Below are 11995 nucleotides of genomic sequence, written 5' to 3'. Positions count from 1 at the left end.
GGTTTGTGTTGAAATAACCATAGCCCAACCTATACCAGCCTATTCTGATATGCCCTTACTTAGCTAAATTGTTAAGTAGCTTACTTTATTGGGATTATATTAAGGAAAAGTATTTGCATTGGGAATGTGCTACAGATACAGTAGGAAATGACTGTATTTGGGGCTCTGCTTTGAGAAGCAATAGGTAATCACAGGCAGGGAAAAATCAAAAGAGGAACATTCTATAACCCTTTTTATTTTTTTGATCCTTGAAACTAGGATAAATATTCTAAGGATGGTTTCCCTTATAGCAAAAAGTCACCATAACCGATCTGATAAAGGAAGATAAAAAAGGAAACAGGTTTGTTTCAAGGGAGCCAGGAGTCAGGAATCACTTTGCCCTCTTACTCTCTTTAACCTCTTGTATCCTTCACCTTTTCTAGCTGTTTCTTGCTGGAAACAATCTCAAAAGGTTTTCTCTGTTAGGTACAGAATTATTTATCTTAGTTTCATAACTCTGGGATAAAATGTACATGTACGCATGCACATACACACACACGTACATATACACAAACGTCCGTGGTACTGAAAAGGTTCAGAAAAGGTGTTTTTTTTTTTTTTCTTTTCTGAATGAAAAACAGTGTGGCATCACTTCCAAACTTGTTGATAAGAGGAATATGCACATAGTTGTGAGTTAGCACTCTGTAAAGGAAGAAGGAATTATTCTCATTAAGCCCTAAAACAGTATTCTTTTCCACTGATCAGCTAAACCAATTTACTCTATGTAGAATCGTTGTGTTAAAAAAAGAATTAGCTGTTGATATCATTCAATTCCAATTAGATGGATTTTCCCACAACATAAGGTGCGCTTGTAGTTTTTCTCAATCTCATAATTAAAAGAAGGTGATAAGTTATATGTTTTGAATCAATTCACGTAGATTTCAAGGAGCATAATGGAACATCTGTTGTTCCTGAACTAAACAACAAAATCTTGACGACTCAGTCAGCCTGCCTAAGGGTGTAGGCATAACGGATATTTGTCCCATCAAGGGTCCTCACCTGGGGACCACTGACCCACAATATCTGTGGATAGAATTCAGGAGTCTGTGCATTGGATGGGAAAAATTTGCATATCAGTTTTAACTAACTTCCACTTAAAATTTAGCATTTCAGTCAATTATGAATATAAACCAAAATGACAATGGTATTAGTAATATCTGTGACTTTTCACTTACAGAAATCATGGATAGTTTATGTCAAATTATAGGCTTCTTTTGTAATCCAAATAAGTCTATCTTATGCATTTAAAAACATCATTGTAAGAAGGAACTCATGGGCTTTCTCATACCGCAAAGGGGTCCATAGCACATTAAGGGTTAAGACCCCCATTCCAGGAGACCTGGGTCCTGAGTGAGGGCCAGAATCTGGCACAGCTGGTGGAAGTGCCCAAAATCCCATTAGGAAACTCTTTGTTTTGGGCCTTGAAGGCTTCTCAACCACCTGCAAAATACTCTAACATCCCAGGGTGGAATTTGTTGTTCGGTATTCAAGGTTTTCTGGAGCAGCACCAGAGGTGCAGGGGAAGGAGAGAAAGGAGACCTGTATCCCTCCCCCATCCCTTTGCATATCTGAAAAATGAGATCATGCTCTATGCTCTACATCAGTATTTTGTAAACATTTTCTCCTTAATATTCTGATAGTAAACCTTGATTTGAGTGCTGACTCTGTTCCAAGCACTCGAGCTGTGTAATCTGTTATTTCTCACACCCACTCTTTGGGGAGTTACTGTCATGAGCTCTCACAAATGTGGGCTAAATGAATGATTGCTCTTATGTACTGAATACTTATCACGTGCTGGGCACTGTTCTCAGAGCTTAACCCACGGTCTCATCCGCTCCTCCCCAAAGTCCAGAGACAGCTTCTATTATTATACCATTTTACAAATAAGAGAACTAAGGCACAGAGAGATGAAGCATCCTGTCCAAGGTCACACAGCTAACAGGTCACTGGTGGAACATTCTGGACCTCAATGGAGGCACTCTGTCTGCTGAGACCTTGTTCTTAGCCAGCATACAATCCTGCCCTACTGTGAACTTTTGTCATAGTGATTCTTTGAGCATACTTCAGTTATTACAGTTGCTGCATCATTTCTGGAATTGAATGTAATTGTTTCTTTCCTATGGGGTGTTGGAGAAAGGTGAGTCTACCCTCAACATCGTACCATTTCTTGAGAAAAAGCAGAGAAACAAAGCAGTGGCATTAGCAATTCCTCTATTGGGCTGTAATCAAGGAGATGACTTTAGACTGTGGCTCAAATACCTGATCATTTTTTTTATTCCAACAGCCTCTGGTTCAGGACACCTACTTAGCCACGCTCCCTTCCTGGGAAGTCTCCCGCCACCTAGTGATGGAATGAGGGATTGCACCCTCCCCTTGTCCCAGGATGGAGATCACAGAGGAAAGATCAGGCTAGATGAGCTGAAAACCACCCTCCTTCCCACGCTGATAAAGCAGAGAGCTACGAAAATCACTGAGGCTGGAGTACTGCACTCAGCATCTGGGTGAGATGTCCATACCTCAGTCTTCCCTGTGGACACATCTGGATGCCTGATGGAAGTGTTTTCATGGTACATCTGGCTGGATAGATGTAACCGCAGCCGTCACTTCAAGCTCATGTTAACTGAACAGTTTTTTCCAACAAAACTAACTTCCCGGGGAGAAAAATGCATACACATAACACACTTGTAATTTGTTAAATCCAAATAATCCTGATAAGCAAATTGCTCTTTTTATTGAGACTTTCTGTCTTATGCTAGGCACTGTGCTAAGTGTTTTGTATACAGTGTCTCATTTGCTCTTGTTTTTTTTTTTTAACAGCTCTGAAAGCTAGAGACGAAATTATTCCTGTGATGAAACTGAAGGTCAGGGAAGCTGAGACACTGTCCAGTTTCCCACAAATGGTGTGTGACAGAACTGGGAGCTGAGTGCAGATCTTTCTGACCCCAAAGCCTGGAGCAGTCTACTGTGCTCTACTGCCTCAACCACACGCACACACACGCAGGAACACACACACATTTAAGGATGTAAAAGATCAGTTATTTAAGTTATCATCTGTACAGCAAACATAACCTCGAAGTAAAAATCTAGTGCTATTATAAGAGGACTAGTTAGTTATATGTAGGCAGGAGACAGTGGGCTACTGTTTATTACAATATGGATACAATGGAATTTTTGAGGATTTGACTCATTAAAAATATTCTTTTAAATCAACAAATGCTAGCAACTAGAATCCAACAGCATAATAAAAGGATTATACACCATGGCCAAGTGGGATTTACCCCAGGAATGCAAGGGTGTCTCAATGTAAGAAAATCAGTCAGTCTGACACACAAGACTGATAGAATGAAGAAAAAACGTGCAATCATCTCAGATCATAACGAAAAGGTATTTGATGACATCCCACACCCTTTAATGATAAAAAGCTCATAAAACAAGGGATAAAGGAAACTTCCTCAACATAATAGAACGCATTTATGAAAAACCTACAGCTAACATCATACTCAATGGTGAAAGACTGAAAGCTTTTCTTCTAAGACTAGGAACAAGACAAGGATGCATGCTTTTACCACTGGTATTCAACACTGTACTGGAAATTCTTGCCAGAGCAATTAGACAAGAAAAAGAAATGAAGGGCATCCAAATTGGAAAAGAAGAAGGAAAATTATCTCTGTTCACAGATGACATGATCTTATACACAGAAAATCCCCAGAATCTACAAGAAAGCTATGGAGCTAATATAAAATTCATCAAAGTTTCAGGGGATAAAGTGAACACAATTTGAAATCTATACACTGCAATGAACAATCCAAAAAGGAAATTAAGAAAGCAATCCCAGGGCTTCCCTGGTGGCGCAGTGGTTGGGAGTCTGCCTGCCGATGCAGGGGACATGGGTTCGTGCCCCGGTCTGGGAGGATCCCACGTGCCGCGGAGCGGCTGGGCCCGTGAGCCATGGCCGCTAAGCCTGCGCATCCGGAGCCTGTGCTTCGCGGCGGGAGAGGCCACGGCGGTGAGAGGCCCGCGTACCGCACCAAAAAAAAAAAAAAAAAAAAAAAGCAATCCCATATATAATAGCATCTAAAAGAATAAAATACCTGGGAATAATTTAACCAAGGAGGTAAAGACTTGTACACCGAAACTACAAAATATTACTGAAAGTAATTAAAGAAGACCTAAATGAATGCAAAAATATCCTGTGTTCATGGATTGGAAGACTTGATATTGTTAAGATGTCAATATATAGAAAGCGATGTATAGATTCAATGGCCTATGAAAATTATAATGGCCTTTTCTGCAAGAATGAAAAAGCTGTTCCTCAGATTCATATGGATTTGCAAGGGGCTCTCACTAGCCAAAATAATCTTGAAAAATAATAATATTGGTAAACTCATACTTCCCCAAACTTACTACAAATCTATAGTAATTAAAATAGTGTGTTCCTGGCATAAGGCTAGACATATAGGCCAATGGAATAGAACTGAGAGCCCAGAAATAAACCATCTATGGTCAATTGATTTTTGACAAGGGTGCCAAGTCTACTCAGTGGGGAAAGAATAGTCTCTTCAACAGCTGGTACTGGGACAACTGGATTTCCACGTGCAAAAGAATGAAGTTGGATCCCAATCTCACACCTTAGACAAAAATTAACTCAAAATGGATCAATAACTAAATATAAGAGCTAAAACCATAAAACCCCTGGAAGAAAACATAGGGGTAAATATTTACGATCTTGGATTTAGCACCAGATTCTTAGATATGATACCAAAAGCACTAGCAAGAAAAGACATAAGTTGTGTCTTTTCTTGTGTGTGTGTGTGTGTGTGTGTCTGTGTGTGTGTGTCTGTGTGTGTATGCATATCTCCAGGATTAGGGGAGGACAAACAACAAGAACAATAGGTTTTCAGAGCACCTTACCGAGATGAATCACAGTTCAGATGTGAAACAATGCCAAGAAGATGTGTAGATCATTTTTAGTATACTGACATCTTAACAATATTAAGTCTTCCAATCAATGCACACAGGATGTTTTTGAATTTATTAAAATACTGAAACCCAAAGAGAATAAGTGATTTATTCAAGATCATACAAAAACATATGGGAAACTATCAATTGGAACCCGGTTGAGTTCCCTTTCCCAGGACTCAAAGATGAATTCTCTCTCCCGGGGAGTGCTAGGACAATTATTCATTTGTAATTTGTTATAGTTCAGGCAAGTGTTGGTCTCTGGTTTCCCCTGTTCTTGAGAAGTGTAAACAGTGTGAGGAAAAGGTTGCAAAGAGAATGCTTAAACTACTGAGAATAAAATTGCTTTTTAGCATACTTCAGCACTTTAGAAGAATCCATTCATATATTAAGAATGAGTATGTTAATTGCAAGCTATTCTTGTGTATCCTTGAGGGATCTCTATCGGGCAAGCCTCATTTGAATTACTTTCTTCCTTCAACAAACATCCATACTTGAGACTTACTGATTTTTGGTACGGAGTCTGAATTACCAAGATTTTTTTGTAAAGACAAAGTGACGAAGGTAGAATGAGAAGGGAACTAATTAGCATTTACTGAACCTCGAATGTGCCAGGCAAGGGAGCCCTTGTTCTCAGCTCATGCCTTAAGCAAGGAGGGGTCAGCTCTTCAGCAGATCAGCCCCCCTGAAAACAAATGGATCCAACTCCCCAACACAGTAAAAAGAAAGGGATATTTTACTGGAGTCCCATGGATGGTGAAGGGAGAGGTTTTACATCAGACACTGCATGCAGCATGAAAATCCCCTTCAAACGCCTGTTGTTTTTTTTTCACCAAAATCTTCTCTCCTCGCCAGTTGCCTCATCGTTCTCTCCCCTCTTCCCCTAAAGCATTACAAAGAAATGTCTTCTGTTGTCCTGAGCAATTCAGCTGTGCCTCTAGATTGTAAACATCACTCGGGAGGATAAAAGCCAGGTTGTTAGTGGAACAGCGACGATCAAAACTATTTTTGCTGGTCGTGTACCTGCATGCGTGTGTACGTTTGTGCTGGGTGATTCTCACTTCACCTGGAATCACTTCCATTATCTCCTTTGCTCTTTAAAATAACCCTCGTCCCACTTTATGGGAGAAAAGACAGAACAATTTGGTAACTTGTCTAAGGCTGCATACCTTGTCTGTGGGGGAAGCCGTGACGGATGACAGGCTTGATTCCAATATTCATGATGTGAAAGGCTGGTCCCAGAAATAGAAGGCCATGGAGAGGGCTTTCTTGATTGCCATAGCAGTGGGTGAATTCTTGTCTCTACCATACTGGACCTTCTTCAGTGGGCCCGAAGTGAGTGGTGGCCAGCCATGTATTAGGGTTACTCAAGAAACCTGTAGTTTAAGCAGAGTTAGCAAACTATAGTCAGTGGACCAGCTCCAACTTGCTGCAGGTAAATAAAGTTTTACTGACACATAAGAGGCCTGTTCCTTTACATATTTTTTATGACTGGTTTTGCACTACAATGGCTGATTAGAGTAGTTGAGAGACTGAACGCCGTCTGGAGAAGGCGGCATGGGGTCTCTGTCACAACTACTGAATGGGGCAAATGATTACTACCTGGCCCTATGCAGGAAGAGTGTACCACTTCCTGGTCTAGAGAGTTGACTGACAGATAAACTGGAAATTGAACACCAGAGCTCAGTGAGCTATGGGACTTCCCTTGAGTGGAACTTTGTTGTAAAACCACTCACAGAGGATCAGCAGCCCTCCATTTCCCCGTTCTCCACAATGTCCTTAAGACCTGGAAAATAACTCATTAATGAACCAAGTCAATATAGTAAGTTAGTACTTGCTATGTGCCAAGCTCAGTCATAGTGCTGTGGATAGAGCTGTTAGCGAAACAGACCGAAAAATGAGAGTGGAATGTGGGAGGGACAAATGCCCCAGTGATGAGTGCCAAGGGAGGGCTTGAAGCAAGGTGCTAGATTGGGGGCGGTGGGGAACGTGGGGACAGAGGCAGGTCTTGGAGGCTCTTGGGCGATTTCATGCCAAGTAGAGTGGGAAGCCACTGAGAACTTTTAAGCAAAGTGGAAGGTGGCATGATCTGATTTAAAGTGATCCCCCTGACCACTCTGTATTGAATGGATTATTGCAGGTTGGGGGTGGGAGCAGGGAGAAAAGGAGGATGCTTTTTGGCTAGTTATGAGGCATGAATTGGGGTTAGCTTGTGAAGGCTGGTAACAAGGGAGATGGAGAGAACCGTTTGGATTGGAGCTAGATCTGGAGTTAGAGCTAAGTGGACTCTAGGATGGTTAAAATACAGAGGGGATCCTAGCAAAGAAGCCCAAAGCTTGCCATGCCTCTCCAAAGAACTGAGGATGGTGTGGCAAGTTGTAATGGGATTGATCATGATTCTTACCTGCTGCCCACCCACACGGGCAGGGTGGAGGCAGCACCCAGGTACCCCTGGAAAAGAGGCTGCCATTTTGTTCCCCACAGGTTCTTCACCACCCCCCATACCCCCACTGCAGACACAGGCAGATGCAGCATCAAAATAAATGAATCGCCTTGTGCAGGGCAGCTGGCCTCCTCGCAAAAGGGTGGATAGGACTGGTTAGAGAGAGCTTGACACTTGTGTTGTGGATCCATTAATGCCAGCCACAGGTTAATTCTGAGCAATTTCCAGGTGATCCAATAATTCATTAAACTGATGAAAACAAGTCTTTGGAAAATCGAGCCAGTGACAGATAGTGAGCCAATGATTTATTGTCTGGAGAGGAATAAGTGTCTTCTGTTCCATTCCTCAGTCTGTTGAGTGAATCGAAGTGTGCAGGAAGTACAAGGTAGGTGTGAATTCCACTTAATGGACATCGTTCCGGCCCAGCGTGGCGTGCCCTTCATACTGCTTGTTTCATCCAGTATTCAGGTGGAAGGAGGCATGATGTAGAAGGAAGACATGGATACTGGGATCAGGCAAAGCTGAATGTCTGCTCTGCCAGTTCCTGGCTTCTGTGACCTTGGGCAAGCCACTTCACACTTCTGAGCCTCCATCTGGTTCACCTCTTCAACTGGGGTCATAATATACTCTCTCCTGTACTCAGGGGTGGCTGTAGTAAATGAACATTATGGAGCACAGTGCCTAGAACATCACTGGGGACTCCATACATAGTGATAACAAAGATGGGTGAGCTTTTCCCTTTAATGGACATACACACTCAGTGTGAACATTCATACTGCTGCTGCAAGAATGTTCAGAATGCTGACTTAGACCTGCAAGGACAGCAAAGTTTCCCAAGGTAAAGTCATTGGGAAAAAGTGGAAAATCAGAAGACTAGGAATATGAGTGATGGGATTTGGGGGGTGCTAGTGAGTGGGAAGAAAAGGGTCCCAGGTTTGAATAGAAGAGTTAGTGAAGGACAACTTGGGACCTTATTTCCACATGGCAGTGGAGGGGGTGGGTGGTGTGAAGGAAAGTGTCATGCTTAGAAAATGATACTGCAGTTGGTTTGATGTCTGGATGGAGAAAGTAGTATCTAAACTTGGACTTATAACATCTTAGATGTGGAAGAGATCTCAGAAATGAGTGGAAGAAATCTCAGAAATGAATGGAAGAACTGATGTTCCTCAATCCTTGTAGTTTTGGCTATTCACCATCCTTTTCACCATCTGGTGACAGCATTTCTATATTCCTCAGGGGCCCACTCCTCCCAAGGTGCATACATATCCCATTTTCTATATATGTCCTTTCATCTTTTACCAGTGTGAAGTCTGTCATAGCCATAGCAAGTCTAGAAAGGAATTGTGACCTTCCTCTGCTGAAAATACCTAAAAGCCACAAAGATACCTGAAAAAGATGCTTACCATGGATTATCGTTACCATAAGTAGATCCCTACTCTAACAAAGTACATTTAGAGATTTATGGGTATCTGTTAGAAATCTGTTAGAAAAACCCTAGTTTTTCTAGGAGACCATAGACCCTAAGAACCTTCAAGAGGAACTTTGAGCTTTGGCATCCTCATAGTGTGTATAACAAGGCTTTAATTTGGTTTGTCTTCTCAAATCTGAAAATTAGCTTGCAATCAGAGAAGGTCTGGAAATGCTTAGAGCATAATCCAACCGCCCTGCTACACACACACTTTGGAGGTGTGTCCCTAAATATTCACCAGTTCTTCCTGTAAGAGTAGTATATTTTTCTGATCCACTGATGTTAGATTTATCCACGTGACTTGCTCTGGCCAGTGGCATATGAGTAGATGTTATGCAAACCATGTTCAAGCAAAAGTTTTAAGATTGTGTGTTTTTATCAGGTCTCTTGGGGCTTTGACAGGGACTGTTCCTTCAATCTGGGTCCTGAAATGAGAAGATATGTGGAACAGAGCTGTAGCAGACCTGTGACTACCAGCATATAAAGAGATGGTGAAAAAAAACCTAAGTTGTTGTAAGCCACTGAGATTTTGGGGTTGCTTGTTACATAGCATAACCTATTAAAGCTAACTGATACAGGAGGTAAGAGGGGTCATTGGCTAAAGAGCTGTTTGTTAAACATTTTAATAGAGGCCAGAGATTAGTTTCTCATGCTAAACTTAAACTTACTCCTATGGAATATTGCTTCTACTCTTTCCACTGCTTTGGGAGTTTGGTGACCTAGTGGATCTGATTTTTCAGGCTGATTATGTGTGCATGTGAAGTGTGTGTGTGTGATGAAGCTTCCCAGACTGAGCTCTTGTCAGAAGGACACTTGATCCTGCTTAAAGCCAGCATGGACTCAGCCTTTAGGAGCTGTGTTTCCCAAAGCGATTATAGGTAATCAGAGGTTTGTTATTCAGGGGCTGATTATTCCACCTCTTTTCTTCTTTTAGTATAGATCTAGGCCATCTCATTTACATGAGCTCTACTCTTCAATCGTGACAGCAAGAAGCTAAGGGAGAAGCCCAAAGCCACTTCTCTGCCTGCTGACTCATCACTGTGGCAGAAGTGAGCCATCAGTACCTGCCAGGCACTGTCTTGGCACTGATTAGATATGATCTAGTTTAATCTTTATGGCCATCCATGAGATAAGTGTTACTATCTCCATTTTACAGATGACAAAATTGAGACTGAGATGTTAAACCACTTGCCCAGAATCACACAACCGGGTGGTAGAGCTGGAATATAGAATCAGGTATTTATCTGTGTTTTCATGACTTCAGTTAGTACCAAAAAAATCCAAAACTGATTTAAATGAAGGATGAAGTCAAATGATATGAAAACAGTACCTATGTACCAGGTAGCAGTTGGGCTGGAGAGCTCCTATATTAATGTGATGGAAAAACTTGAAGCTAAGAGGCAAACACAAATCTGAGACCACAGGGAGAGGGAACAAGATAAACCAACAATGAGCACCAGTCTTTTTTTGTTTTTTGTCCACCGTATGTAAATTGGCTCCTTGAGAAGATCTTGCAGAAAGTGGCAGGAATAGAGGGTAAGCAGACTCTGTTTCTATTTTGGGAGGTTCCTCTTTCCTTCAACATGAAAAAGCAATAGCTTCTGTTTAAACCCCTAAACAGTTTACTCTTATACCTCATGCAATGTGAAACTGAGAAATGGGTGACGGTGTACTTTGAACAGTAATATTGTCCTCAGCTGGTGCTATTAGTGATGCGACAGAGGTATTTAATTAATTACCACTGACATATGTTTGTGCTAATTTATAAGGCTGGTTAGCTTGCACATTGCATCTGAACTCTTGTCTGCTGAGAGAGCTTCCTGAATACAAAGCAATTCCTAACTTGAAGCTAAAGAAAGAATGAAAGAAATCCTAGAATACTTCAAGTTTGGCAAGTCCTGATGGGTGACTTCTCAGTGGTTCTCAACCGAGGGAGATTCTGTCCTCCACAAGGGATGTATGGCAATGTCTGGAGACATCTATGGTTATCACAGTGGAGGTGGGAGTTCAGGGAGGGTTACTACTGGCATCTAGTGGGTAGAAGCCAGTGAAGCTGCTAAACATCCTACTGTGCACAGGACAGCCTCCACCACAAAGAATGATCTGGTCCCAAATGTCAGTAGTGTTAGGGTTGAGAAATCGTGACCTAGCTTAATACTCCTGCTTTAACCAACATCCAGAGAGGGAAAGGGGCTTACTTGAGGTCACACAGCAACTTGGTAGTAGAACTGGGCAGCAGAATGATCTGCAGTTGTCAGAAGCACAGACTCTGGAGTCCAAAGGTGTGGCTCCCAATCGTGGATATGACTCTCACTAACGTGGGAAACTTGGGCAGGTTACTTAGCTGTGCCTCAGTTACCTTGCCCAGAAAATTGGGATAATGAAGGTGTCCACTAATAGGCTTTTGAGGGTAATCCAATGAGGTAAAGCATGTATAGACTTGGCATAGGACGTGTGCTTTATTTATTGTTAGAATTCTGTACCTTCTTATCAGCAAGATTCACTGTAAGCTAAGATGCATTATTATAATGATTATAAATATAGGACAAGAAACAGCCACGCAAACCTTGTTAGCTCCTTCTCTGTCCAGTGGTGGAGAGGCCTCTGAGTTACCAAGAACCACTTACTTCTGTGGTGACTCTGGTCTCATGATCCAAGGAGGTGGCACTGGCTCTGAAGTGTGTATGCAACAGCCCGTGAACATTTTTCTTCTTTAGTTTGATAACCTCAGCACTCCCACTCTCCTTTATAAAGTGGTGGACAGCGTGGTGGGCTAAGTAATGCTCCTCCACCCCCAAAAGATACCCAAGTCCTAATCCCTGGATCCAGTGAATGTTCCCTTACGTAGAAAGGGGAGCTTTGCAGCTCTGATGAGGGTCTTGGAGGGGGTAGGGGATGATCCTGGATTATCTGGGTGGGTCCTAAATGTAATCACTAGGGTCCTTATAGAAGGGAGGCAGGAAGGTCAAAGGAGGAACAAGATGAGCTGGTGATAGAGGCAGAGGGACATAAGGCCACGTGATACAGGGCCACAAGCCAAGGAGTTGAGGACAGCCTCTAGAAGCTGAAAAAGGCAAGGGAGCAGA

This window comes from Hyperoodon ampullatus (assembly GCF_949752795.1).
Source record: "Hyperoodon ampullatus genome assembly, chromosome: 14".
NCBI lineage: Eukaryota > Metazoa > Chordata > Mammalia > Artiodactyla > Ziphiidae > Hyperoodon > Hyperoodon ampullatus.
This window is presented reverse-complemented; position numbering follows the sequence as displayed.